Here is a 12882-nt window from a genome sequence, read left to right as displayed (position 1 = left end):
TATTTAACTCATACCCCTAATAAACCTTTGGGGTACAATAAAACTAAATAACATCCCCCATTTTACTAGTCCCCATCAAAGTTACAGCTGTTTAAAGCCGCCGTTAAATTTTATTGCTTCATATTTTAATTTGATTAAATTTTATTATCATTGAAGCTAATTTGGGTTTTATGGGGAAGGAACCATTGTTTGTTGTAACCATGGAAACCAAAATGACGAGTGGAGATGTCATAATGGTAAATCAAAGAGTAGCGTCACCAAAATGCTCGTATTCGGGGGACTGTGCCCTCATACACCTTCTATAGAACCCGCCTATTTTTGAAAATCTCAAAATCTTTGGCTGATATGTCATGGTACTCAAAATTAAATGCCTCATTAGTTCACTCGAAACGGAGTCACACGCACCGTATGTCATTTAACACGTACGTAAATGTCGGTCCTGCTTGTGATCTCTCTCCGGTCGTGTCGGATTGCCGTCCCATCGCGCTATGACAGTGAAGGAATAGTGAGTGCACCTCTGTCTGCGCAAATGCTTGTGCATTATAATATGTCCTGCGCAATTGGCTAATCTCCTTACATGAGAACAGCCGCCGTAGCCGATAAATGGCTAGGAGGACATCATCATGTCATTTGACCTAGAAGAAGGCACCTGACCTATCTGCTTTATGCCATCTCTGGTCATCTTTCCTTCCTTTGTAGTTGAGAGTGTGTGGATTTTACTGCACGTAAATGTAGCTTATATTTTATTTTAAGAATAAAACTGGGACCAAATGAGGCAGGAATTCATTGAAATGTCTGTCTTTCTGTCACAGCTGATCCTTTCGAACCAATAATACTTTGTGTTGTAATTTATAGATGTAAAGATTGATTGCCGACTCTTGGAAACATAAAATAATAAGAGCTCTAGGAAATATGGTACCTTTATCTTTATTTTTGAAATATATAGTCAATAAGATTTTATTCAAGGGAAAAGGAATATTATCGAGACCCGCCCAAGGGAATACCCTTCCATAGTATTTTATTTTATTCGATTGTATAAGAACTATGTGTTTTTCAAATATATTTTCTTTCAATCGCTGATAAAGAAAATAACTTTTGCTGTAACTTGTCACTTAGTAAACCCAAAACCCTTCTCCCTGTGAGAAGAGGCCTGTGCCCAGCAGTGGGACGATAAAAAGGCTGTAACAGTAACAGTAAACCCAAAAGAATCGAGATATTTTATAACATCCAAAGTGACTTTTACTCATATTACACAAATTTCACAACAATTCAACTAAATCAGAACCTGGACTTACTTTAGAATTCACCGGATTCAACGATCGACAAAACAAATAAAAACTAAGGCAACTCATATTATGAAATGGATAGGGCATTTACAATATGAGAGGCAAAAATGATTTTTTTACTCCCTCTCATCAACTGATGTGATGGCAAGCATTGGGCGAGATCAGATGCAAGGCTGACAACTTTACGTACACTGAGCAATGGTTCTCGATACGGTAAAGAATGGTCCTACTTAACCCATCCATACACTGAAATAGAGTCTAGCTTAGCTGATTATCCTTACGGCCGGCGACTAAGCCACGATTTGTTATATTTTAGGTACCTACACCCACCTACAGTAAAAAGATTCCTACAAAGCTTAAAAGAGTCACTTTGAAAACACGTGATATTTCTTTGTAAATACGATAAAAAACTTTTGTGGGCGTAAAGGTTATGAAATGAAAGGATTTCTTTTAAACCATTGTGACGCGAATAACTAACTGTTGTCATTGATTTCGCTTGTATTCTTAGATTTATTTACTCTTTAAAATACTTATTTTTAGCTACACAATTTTCAACCTTAAGTATCTAATGAGAAGGTTCTAAATCATTTGACTGTGAGATAATCGACAGATGACCTAATTACATTCGGTATACAGCTGTTAAATATTTTAAGTAAACTGAAAGTTTTCGTTTATTCATGCTTTGAAACAGCAAAAACTTTAGTCTTTTAGGTAAGAGATTTTTGTCCTAATAATTAATGTAGCTATTTGGGTAATTATAAGTATGACAGAATGTTTTTCAAGGGTTGCCAGATAAAAGGTCTTGCACTTGAAATAGGTGAATACAGGGATAGGTGGAAAATCATCGGATGCATGCAGTTCCTGGGGAGTGTCAGAATGACTGACTAAAACTCACCTTTTTTTCCTTCCGGAGCCGTTTTCGTACTAGGGTTACGGTAAATCTTTCGAAGAGTTGCGCAACCGAGGTGACAAATTATCTATGTCTGTCTTGTCGTGCCAATTCATAAAGTACTCTAATAAATTAGAAACTAATAGCTGTCCAAATATAGGTGTAATTTGACGTGAATTTGTTATTATATTCCAAGATCACTAACAGAAGACCCATGATTACAAATTAAGCATATTCTTTGGAAATCTCTCCTTGTCATTATGCTATTACAAGCCATAAATTTTCCCTATAATTTTATGATAATATTATAACAAAATGTCTAGACTTTGACCTTGGAATCTAAAATTGATTTTGGGGTTTCCATCAAAGGTCGTTAAAGTAACCAATTAAATTAAGAGCAAAATAATTTGTTTACTGCCTTGTAATTTGAAGAGAATGAATTTATTGATACGTAATTACGTAACTCATTTAACGGTGTAGACTTAAAAGCTGTGCTGAAATATGAAACAAAAATAGGTACATACTTAAATGATAATTGAACATAATGATTAATCTTGTGTTTGTGGAAAACCTTGTCAAAAGTATGATATCTACTCTATAAGCAATAATTTTGACCTTGACATTGAGGTCGAGTTTTACAAGGTTTCTTAACAAAAATTCCCGGAAACGGTCTTACAAGTTCACGGAATAGAGCAATTGGTTTCCACTCTGCTATTACAATTTCCGTAAGTCACTTATATTTGTTTTGGTAATAACTTCAGAAAGATAGATATTTTGGATCAGTATTCGACTGGTTACAAAGTCAACTCGATATAAATGTAATTTGATAAAGTAAACTACTATTTTCTCTCTATGTATTGGTCCATATATTTATACCTAGGTACTATAACTCACATAGCTATACGTATACTTTTCGTATGTTAAAATGCTAAGGAGAATCCCAAGAGATTGTAAAACAAAGGACCATATTTAACCCAAAGCTACAATTTGAGGTTTCTTTGACCTTGAAAAGTTTCTTTGACACTGAATACTTTTTGCATTAATTTCGTTCAGGGAATAAACATGTCGTTATTTGAAGCTTCCTTGTTCTTTCATGTTGAATAATTAACCACAGCGTTACACAGGGGAATAAGACAAATAAAGATTACTTTTTGACCTTGAAATTCTCTCAGAGGAGATAATTTGATTTTCGTGGCTAAGTAACGGTTGCATGGGTTGATCAATTATAAAGTTAAGCTACGATTGGCGTGGTCAGTTAAGTAGGTGAATAGGTGACTTTTTAAACATGATGAGTTAGTTGCCTCCTTATTTCAGAAGGCACTTTCAAATTGTGGGTTTTAACTGTGTGTTTAACTGTCATTTCTACATCTTCCAGAAACCTAGTCTTTCCAGAGGTTGTATAGGTAACCAGCTTAGGTTAGGTCAGAGAGGCAGTAACCTCATATTAAAACATTGAAACTAGAAGATGCAGATGATGAAATACAACCAAGTAGGTTGTTTCAAGTCCTTTGCTGAAATACTGGGCGTCCATTCAAAGTTGTTTACTATAATCATATATAGAATATACTATGAAGAAGAAGAGAAGACTGATCTAACTGGAAACTAGTTCCAAATCTACAAACCATCATCGACAATTCAAATTCCCCAAATAAAACTAAACTATTGTAACTAGGTCAGCAGGGATAGCTATTGGTACTGGTATACCAATTAATTGGTTTGCAGCGTTCGGCCGACAATATCTGCCTCTGTTGAGGCTTACAGTCAACCGCTCAGTCGGACTGAAAGCTGAGGCTAACGTATTTAGGATGTTACGACAGATGTTGGTGATGAAGTTTGATTTATTTTGAAAAGTTAAAGTTATTATATCAAATAATGCATTTTCCGAATCTATCGTTATTCATATTCTAGTTCTAGTATATTTGTAAGCACATTAATTGTATCATCCTTGTAACAGGAAAACTTGTTTCTGTTGGATTAGTGTTCTTTTTTGTAAACATTATTTTTTAATAAATTTTATTTATTTATTTATTTATTATTTATTCATAGTGGGACACTTTTTGAAGGTCAAGTTTATAAACGATAGGACCCCAAAACCAATTCCTATGTCTTTTTTCTGGGAAGAAAAAATTTTGGGACAAACTCCCCAGAATGAAAAGAAGTTAAGTATATAAGCAAAAGAAATGGATTTTGAATTATTAAGTGTGATAGCTTCCACCAGTGGTTACACACGCATCCCATCCCACTTTTCTCGATAAATGGGCTCTCTAACATTGAATTAATTTTTCAAATAGGACCAGTAGTTCCTGAGATTGCAGCGTTCAAGAACCAATGAACTTTTCAGCTTTCTAATGTCAATTTGATATAAGTATCAAACTGTATCAAATAGCTAAAATAAAGTTTCTTAATGTGCAAAACACAAATAAAAACAGAAAAATCTAAAGCCAAACTTGTTGCGACTCTCAATAATAATTTGTTTATTGGGAAAGGTTACATTAGAAATGGTAAAGAACTGGAAGATTCTAACGATTGTTTTAGAAATTCGTATTAAAAAATTTCGTGTTTTGTTTATCTTGCTATCAACCAAAATAATGACTGTAAAGTAAAGAAAACACAACACCTCATAAAGCTTTTTAAAGTTTTAGAAGGTCTTAAAATAACTATTTTATTACTTTTTAATTAAAATAATAAGTACATACATGAAACTCATTATTAATGACGTAACTTTAATATTTTACATTCTAAGCGAGCCGCTTGTTAGTTGGAATACGTCGATCTCTAACCACATTAAAACCGAATTCAGAAAGTCTAATAAATGTATAACCTCATCTATTCCAAGAAAATATCATTTTGTAACACACTTCAAAGTCAAATTTAATTTTAAAACTATTTTCAAATCCATATTTTCACAAAAACATCTAATTTAAGGATGTTATTCTATATTAAATGATTGTAGAAAATACTAGAATATTATAACTGTGGTTAATTAAAGCTATTCTTTAACAAAATCACTATAAGTAATAATCTCCAGTAAATTGGCGCCCAACTGGGACTCTGAATTTACTTATAATGATCCCTGCTGGGCGCCAATTTACTCAAGAATATTGTAATATTTTTTATACATATTTCTTAGTAATTTTATATGTATAGCAACGACCATACATATTATGATGACGAAACTGAGGTAGTCATTTAGGAGAATTGTTAGTTATTATTAAAAATTAACATAATTTTAAGTCAAGGCTATATAAGGTTAATCTCGTTTTTTGCTATAGTAGAGCACGAGTACATTAAAGTTAAAGTACATTTTTAGAAATGTATTTTTAGCGCGAATAAAAATTTTAACAGGTTTATGAAAATTCATTTAAAAAGCAAATCCTCAAATCCTCTTAGTCAAAGCCTTACCTGAAAATCCGGTGGCCAGAATCACATTTTCCACAGTATCATAGTCAAACCAACAAAAAGGCAACTAATCAACGTCAACACACGAAAGTTTCACGAAAAATCCAATATGCCTGACATCGCGAGCGAAACTTTTTAAATATCGAACTTTATTTCGCGGCGACAGCGAAACGCGACAAACGTCTGCACTGTTCTGCGTCGGCCAACGTACTGAAGGGAAACATCCCTGTCAAGCTACTGCAAAATCACACTTACTCTCCAAACTACACAAAAGAGATTTCACACCATCCTTATTCCAATCACATAAGGGTCATTTTCCAACGTTGATAGAGTTTGGTAACTGCATTCATGATTTTGTGAAACATTTCGGCAATTTAACGATATCTTCATATGGACATGCACGGTAATTTGTGTACGAATGGGTGTTCCGAAGAAAACGCAGGGAATTTTAATGTTAGCAATATTGTATTATACGCGTTAAATGTACTAAAAGCGCTGCAAAGTTTATACAAAACATTCCGTGTATTGTTGAGATAATGTCAGAGATTTGAGCAGTGCCAAGGAAGTTGTTACATTACATTTGGTTGCGCACAGCAAAAGGACCAAATGCTGCCTTTAAATCCCGTCCAAGTTTTAACCCGACTACAAAAATATATGTAAATGCCCAGAATGAAATGCATTTTATGCGCATTTTAACGACTTTTACCATTTGCTGATGTGACCTGATTTTTTTCGTGCACATCAAAGAACTTTGGGTCACGTGGTCATACTTTGCATTTTGGTCCTTTGAAATTCAAACTTTGCATACGTTTTGAACCTGGTCCGATTTTTGCAAAATTGATTTTCAAGCATTTCGCCGTAGGTAATACCGTAAATAGGAGGTAAATACTAGGTAATACATAAAGCTGTAGGTGCTTTAGTCACTGTGAAAAAAGTTTCAACAGTAATTAAAACCAAGTAAGTTAAAAAATGCCTTGCTTACATTCTCTATGTCACGTTCAAAACAAAAGAAGTGGAAGGATCCTCCTGAATTTTAATAAGGGTTACCCAAATAATCCCTAATCCTCGTCACATTTTGAGTAATTTGCAAACTGCGTAAAACCTGAACATTCCCAAAAAACTCTTTATGAACTCCAATTTTAAGTCGTGGTTGCCTAGTGGGTAAAACACCAACCTATGAGGCATGAATGTGGGTTCGATTTCAGGTAAAGCCAGTACCAATGCAACTTTTCTAAGTTTGTAGGTATGTACTCTCTAAGTAAATCTTAAGACAACAATGACTGATTAAAATGTATAATATGAAAACATTTCGAGGAAACCTGGACTATAAAATCTGAAACCACCAACCCGCATTGATCAAGCGTGGTAGTTAACGCTTAATTCTTCTCTGTGCGAGAAGAGGCCTGTGCCTAGCCGTGGGAAGATAAAAAGGCTCATGATAATGATGATGATGAATGTCATGGATATGAACATGGGTGAGGAAGAATGAAAATCACGTGGACGGATGTAGTGGAAAAGGATGACAAAAGAAACGGTATGGTTAGAAAGAGTATCACTTGTGAGACGACGGCAGATAGAAGAGTGTGGTAGGAGACAACATGCTCCGCCGAGCCTCAATAAGGGGATAAGAGCAGGAGGAAAATGATGATGATGAAACTCCAATTTCATCAAAGAAGCTTCGTACTGAGCAATCACAAAGACTTATATTCGCCAAAAATGACGGAAGCAATATTGCTGATACTTTTGATTCAAAGGCTTATTTTAAAAGTTTGTTCTCATAAAAGTTTTCTCTTTGTCTCTAGGGTATAACCCGGTGAAAGTGGGCCAGTGAGGCAGGGAACGCTTGGAATATTTCAGTGAAATAAATGGATTGGATTGATGTATTTTCAACCTTATTTTCCTACTCTCAGGTGCAGATAATCTAGTTGGAGTAAAAATGTTGTGATGTGTTCTATTTTTATGTATGCTAGATGAAAATTGACAATAATGAAAGTAATTCTATTCAGATCAATATTTTTAGAAGCAGCTCCTTTCTGCAACTGCTCGTTGTGATAGTTAACACGGTTTTATCAAGTCGGCCTGAATGTAACTATGTAATGGAATTCAAACTAATTTAACCATCTTTCCTAGTATCCTACAGTCATAAATGCCAGCTGACTACATAGTACTACACAGTCAACATAGGACTACATAGTCCTGATGACAATACAATAGTATGGTACTGTCGATCTAATAATAGAAATGGAAGCTATGAACTGGAACTTTAAGTTGGAAAATCGTATTTAAGTTTGAACTTGTTAGAAAAGTATTGTAATGAATTTTGACCACGATTAGTAAGCGTTTTTCCAGTGTTATTTAAATAAACTATTTATACTATGTCCTAGAAAGACCATAGTTTGAAGAAGGTAGCGGGCAGTGGATGGATGCGAGCTACTTAATATTACCGGGATGGGATGCTAACTTCAGCAGTGGACGGCAATTGGTTGATATGATGATGAGGAACGACCATAATGTGATGTGTTCGTTTGGCAATTTCAGAGCAGTTACTCTTCTTTTGTTTTTGAGAAATCAATGTAACCCTCGCCACGGGACATTTTAGTGTCTGAGGGCACGGCAGTGCCCCAGCCAAGACTCGAGCAAAGCGGGCACGGCCGTACTATCTTTTCTCGAAGCGTTTCGCGGCTATTTCAGCCCCCTGTATCTTCCATGTGAACAAAGATAGGAGTTTAGGTTTGCGATGACCAAGAGTAAGTATTAGAACAAACTCAGTCTCAAAATTACAAGACATTTGAATAAATAGTTTACGAGTTATGAGCAATCAAAGTTACACGATTTTGTCACTGACTCACTCACTGACCGATCATCAAAAGTCTAAGGTACTTCTAGCAAACTTAGAACCTTTAAATTTGGCACCAAGATAGGTTATTAGCTACATATAAAGGGAAAATTATAAAAACCTTAAAACTTAATAAAAAAAATTGAAACAAATTTATATTTGCGGTTTTTCAAGAACATTGTGTATGAATTTTGACTGCATTGATAACTTTGTTATTTATTTATGTACAAAATATTACTATTTGTTTTATTGGTACGTAGTGTGGTATATTGTTATCATGTATTAAATATACATACATATGAATAAAAAAGCTAGGTTACAATGAAATGAATAATGATAAAATCTTTCATATTAATGCAGTGCGATAAATACTGCATGCTCGCTCGATAGATGGCGTTGTCCTGGTCTAAATCGCGCTATGGTTTCGTTACATAGCTTAGTATTAGTAGTACTTAAAAAATCAAATAATTTCATGTGATAGCGCCATCTACCTCTGAAATAAATCTCTTTTATTCTAATAGATATTCCATTCAAAAATCGACAATTTCGAAATTGTTTAGTTTATTAAAAAAGTTTTTTACTTTAAATCTACATATTTAGTTTGTTATATATATTTAGTTAGTTGCATGTAAGTTAATTTAATTTGTTATATACTTAGAGAAGAAAGAGACCTACAAAAAATAAATTAGATCCCACCAAAAACATTAAATGTAAAAAAAAAGCCAATCCTCTACGCAATTCCTCCACCATAAAAAGTTTTGAGATCGCATAGAAGCCAAGTCCTGTTCAACTTTATTTGTAATAATAAATCAATATTTTGTGACTATATCAATAGTTTTGTTCACATTACAATAATATTGTCTTGGCCATGAGCACAAGTTAAAAGTCGCTCCTTGAAATAATGTGTAAATACTATGGAATTGATAAATTCTATATGGACATGATTTCACGATTGGACTGATTAGGGACTGATTGGAATTTGAGATCACCATTGACTAAACATGCGCCATAGTACATGTGATGATACTGACTGTCGGTCATTTAGTAACGATTGAATAAACTAAAAGTGTTTAATTCTGTGATATTAAACTTCATGTTTGACTTTCACCTCTCCAAGATATGCTGTATCTATTATATTTGTAGTTTATTGTGCTCATGGCCAAGTCAATATTATTGTAATGTGAACAAAACTATTGATATAGTCACAAAATATTGATTTATTATTACAAATAAAGTTGAACAGGACTTGGCTTCTATGCGATCTCAAAACTTTTTATGGTGGAGGAATTGCGTAGAGGATTGGCTTTTTTTTACATTTAATGTTTTTGGTGGGATATAATTTACTACATAGCTTTACTACACATATAAGTACTATCCTATTCCACCAGAACCCAGGTAACCATTCAGCAATCTTAGTTATTTACGACCAGATCTGTATCACAAAGTTACTCAGTTCCGTCTATTCCTCAGAGGTTCTGATTTTACGACGATTGCTGTTTGACCTCTAAGGTCCGGAGGGAAACTAAGTTCGCCCTCAGGCGTAACTTGCTGAAAGTACAGGTTAGTAAAGGAATGTTTGAAATATTTCACAGAAGTAATGGATTGGACTGATTTATTGTAGTTTGTGTACTTTGCCTGTTTTAGCAGCGTTTGAATTGGGGGCATATTGTTAGAGGAAGAGAAAGGGTAAGTTTGAATTCAGGAAGGCTATAGAAATTTTGGATTTTGGCAGGTGCAATTGGTCGTAATGGAATCTAATTTCTTATAATATACGTCATGCTCAGAGAGTAAACTAGGGAATAATTGCTTCACTAGCTTTATAATATTTGTTTAAATGATGTCAAGTGAGATAAAAATCTATTGTTTCTCAAGGTTTTCTAAATTGTTTTAATATTTTTACCCTGGTAGTTAACAGGCTAGAAGTTGTTTACACGTTGCACTCTTTCCGCATTTTACGAACCAATATTGAGTACTTATAGGGGAGATTTCAGTGCAACTGATGACTTTGAGCAAACGGGTTGATCTAAACTTCTATTTTGAAAAAATCCTTTGCTACTTAAAAGTGATGATGAAGTCACTAATAACGCGCTATAGTCGTTTTAGTTACACCAGTTAAATTTAAATCGTTTCACACACTAGAACATAATACAACAAAACTAATAAATGGACTCCCACATCGCAGTGTTCTAGTAACTCATTTGCGTATATTGCATCGTTACACGGATGAAGGAATAAGCGGAGACGCCATAAGGCACGTAGGTCCGGCGTGTTCTTGTAGGTCAAATAAGTAAGGTGCGCGCGACGAAAATAATCAGTAAGTAGGAGTAAACTAATGAGGCGTTTGGGTTACTTGAGACATCTGTCGGAGGTTTTTGGTTTAACAAAGAAGGAGTATAAAAGGGGAAGCTAGTAACTACTTTCTGAGGAGATTTTCCGTTAAGGCATCTTTTTTTATTCATGAGAAATCATCAAATGATCCCTCTGTGGGTGTAGCGTGAAGGAGTAACAGACTCTTACTGACTAAATCCCACCATGTTCCTTCTTAAGCCCTTTATGTACCAGGGCAGCTGTAACTCTTCCGAAAAATCACCCAGTCCTAGCAGACTTTGCCCCTATTGGGCCCCACTGGGGTTTGCTGACTCGCGTTATGACATCTCCGCTAGTCATTTGGTTCTCCATGCAGTGTCCATATGTAGGTCGCGTATGTTGTGCGCAAATACTTTTCTTTTCGGATACTATTGCGAACATATGGAGTACTGGAGTATATTGGATTTGTTTCCAGTTTTCTAGGTTAGTGTAGGTTTATTTTTGTGATGATACAGTTTAAGTTGAAGAAGAAAGGTTAAACTTACGTATGTATAAAAAAAATATGTTTATGTGATAATTAGCTTTTGTCAGCGGTTTCACCCACTTCCCGATGGAACTACTTCCTGCTACCAGATCAAAAGTAGCCTTAACGTAATTCTGATGACATACCCAAGGCCAAGCCATAATATTGCCAAGGATCATCAAAATAAGTTGAAGTAAATAGCTCTGTTATAAAAAGTGTAGCTTTTTCTTTAACTGAAACCTTCTGACGTAATTCTAGGCAATTGCAAAGACAAGGAAACACACCAAAAATGCAACACTGCCCAACATTTACAGACCCAACTAACCACCCTTAACCTAGCCACGAGCCCGTTTAATTACTATAAAAACCACTTGACACAACCTTAGTCCACTACCCACCTTCTAAATTAGGGGTTGAAACGATACATTTGCCCTCAGAACCATGCCTTAAGACAAGGTTTCTCAAAGTGGGTTCGACGAACCCCTAAGGGTGCATGTGTATCAGAGGTCTGAGGTAGGTCAGTTTGTAGGGTGTTAAGATATTAAGAAAGTATGTAGTAAACTCAACGAGACGCATTGTAGTTATTAGGTGGCGAAGCTACAAAGTTTTTTATTTTTAATTTCTAAATATATTTTTAACAGGGGTCCGTGGTATTGTTTACATTGTGAAAGTGGTCCGTGACTGCAAAAAGTTTGAGAATCCCTGGCCTAACAAATAATGGTCCTAAGCTCGAAATGCATACATGAAAATTGCGCCAAGTCTGTTTACTTGGCAAAATGAGTTTTGTAGTTAAAGTATGTATAAGACGTTGCTGTTTGTTTTAGGTAAATAATGGGCTGGATTTTTGTAGACAATTTAAGTGTATGAGTAGTGCTTTTTTTGTCGTTTGTTGTGGTAAAGATTAAATATGACTTATAGAAGTTGTGAAACGAAATTAAAAATTCAAAATAGCAGCTTATAGAAATAAGTATGAAGTTTGTTGCAGAAGCATCATTGACAAACGCTAATAAATACTCAAATCAAGATTATGTAGGCTCTATATATACCTGAAAAAGAGAATTATATGAATAATGAGAATTTAAGAAACGGATTATTTGATAATTTAATTTTAGATAACAAATAAATCACATCAAAGATATTTTTCTTGTAATTCGACAATAATATTTTACAGCGCTCTACATCTATACATATTCTGAGTCCACCCACAACATTGAGTGGTACATGTAATTCCGTAGAGATAGCTAATTTCCACGTACTAACTGACACGGTAAGCGGCAGCGATAAGATTTAGAATGCAGCTTTAAGTCCACAATTTTCGAGCTTTTTAAAAATTCTCTTTTAGGATTAAAAATGTGACCTAAATTACTGGCCGTAACCTGATAGCAAGTTTTTTTGAACATCAGCACTCAACATATGAAAAAATGGTTTATTTGTACAAAAAAGGTTTTATGCAATTTGATATATGAGGGATCTGACTGGATTACAGCTGTAAATAGAAATAAAGCACTTTATGTTGATTGAAAATCGTATATTATTCATTTTTGTAGCTTGGCTTCATCACCATCTGCCTAGTCCATGTATTCCCAACTATGTTGGGTCCGCTTTCAGTTTAACTGAGAACCAGTGCTTCACATGGAGCGAC

At 34.7% G+C, this 12882-nt stretch overlaps 1 long non-coding RNA gene across 1 annotated transcript in view; it reads right to left on the bottom strand.

Moving 5' to 3' along the window:
* LOC135118587 (uncharacterized) overlaps positions 1–5770 on the bottom strand; it is a 58987-nt gene extending 53217 nt beyond the window's left edge. The window contains exon 1 of the long non-coding RNA XR_010277673.1: positions 5578–5770. This is a non-coding gene — a long non-coding RNA (uncharacterized LOC135118587). The remainder of the gene's footprint in view (positions 1–5577) is intronic.
* Positions 5771–12882: the final 7112 nt, after the last annotated feature.

This window comes from Helicoverpa armigera, chromosome 24 (assembly GCF_030705265.1).
Source record: "Helicoverpa armigera isolate CAAS_96S chromosome 24, ASM3070526v1, whole genome shotgun sequence".
Classification (NCBI taxonomy): domain Eukaryota; kingdom Metazoa; phylum Arthropoda; class Insecta; order Lepidoptera; family Noctuidae; genus Helicoverpa; species Helicoverpa armigera.
This window is presented reverse-complemented; position numbering and strand designations above follow the sequence as displayed.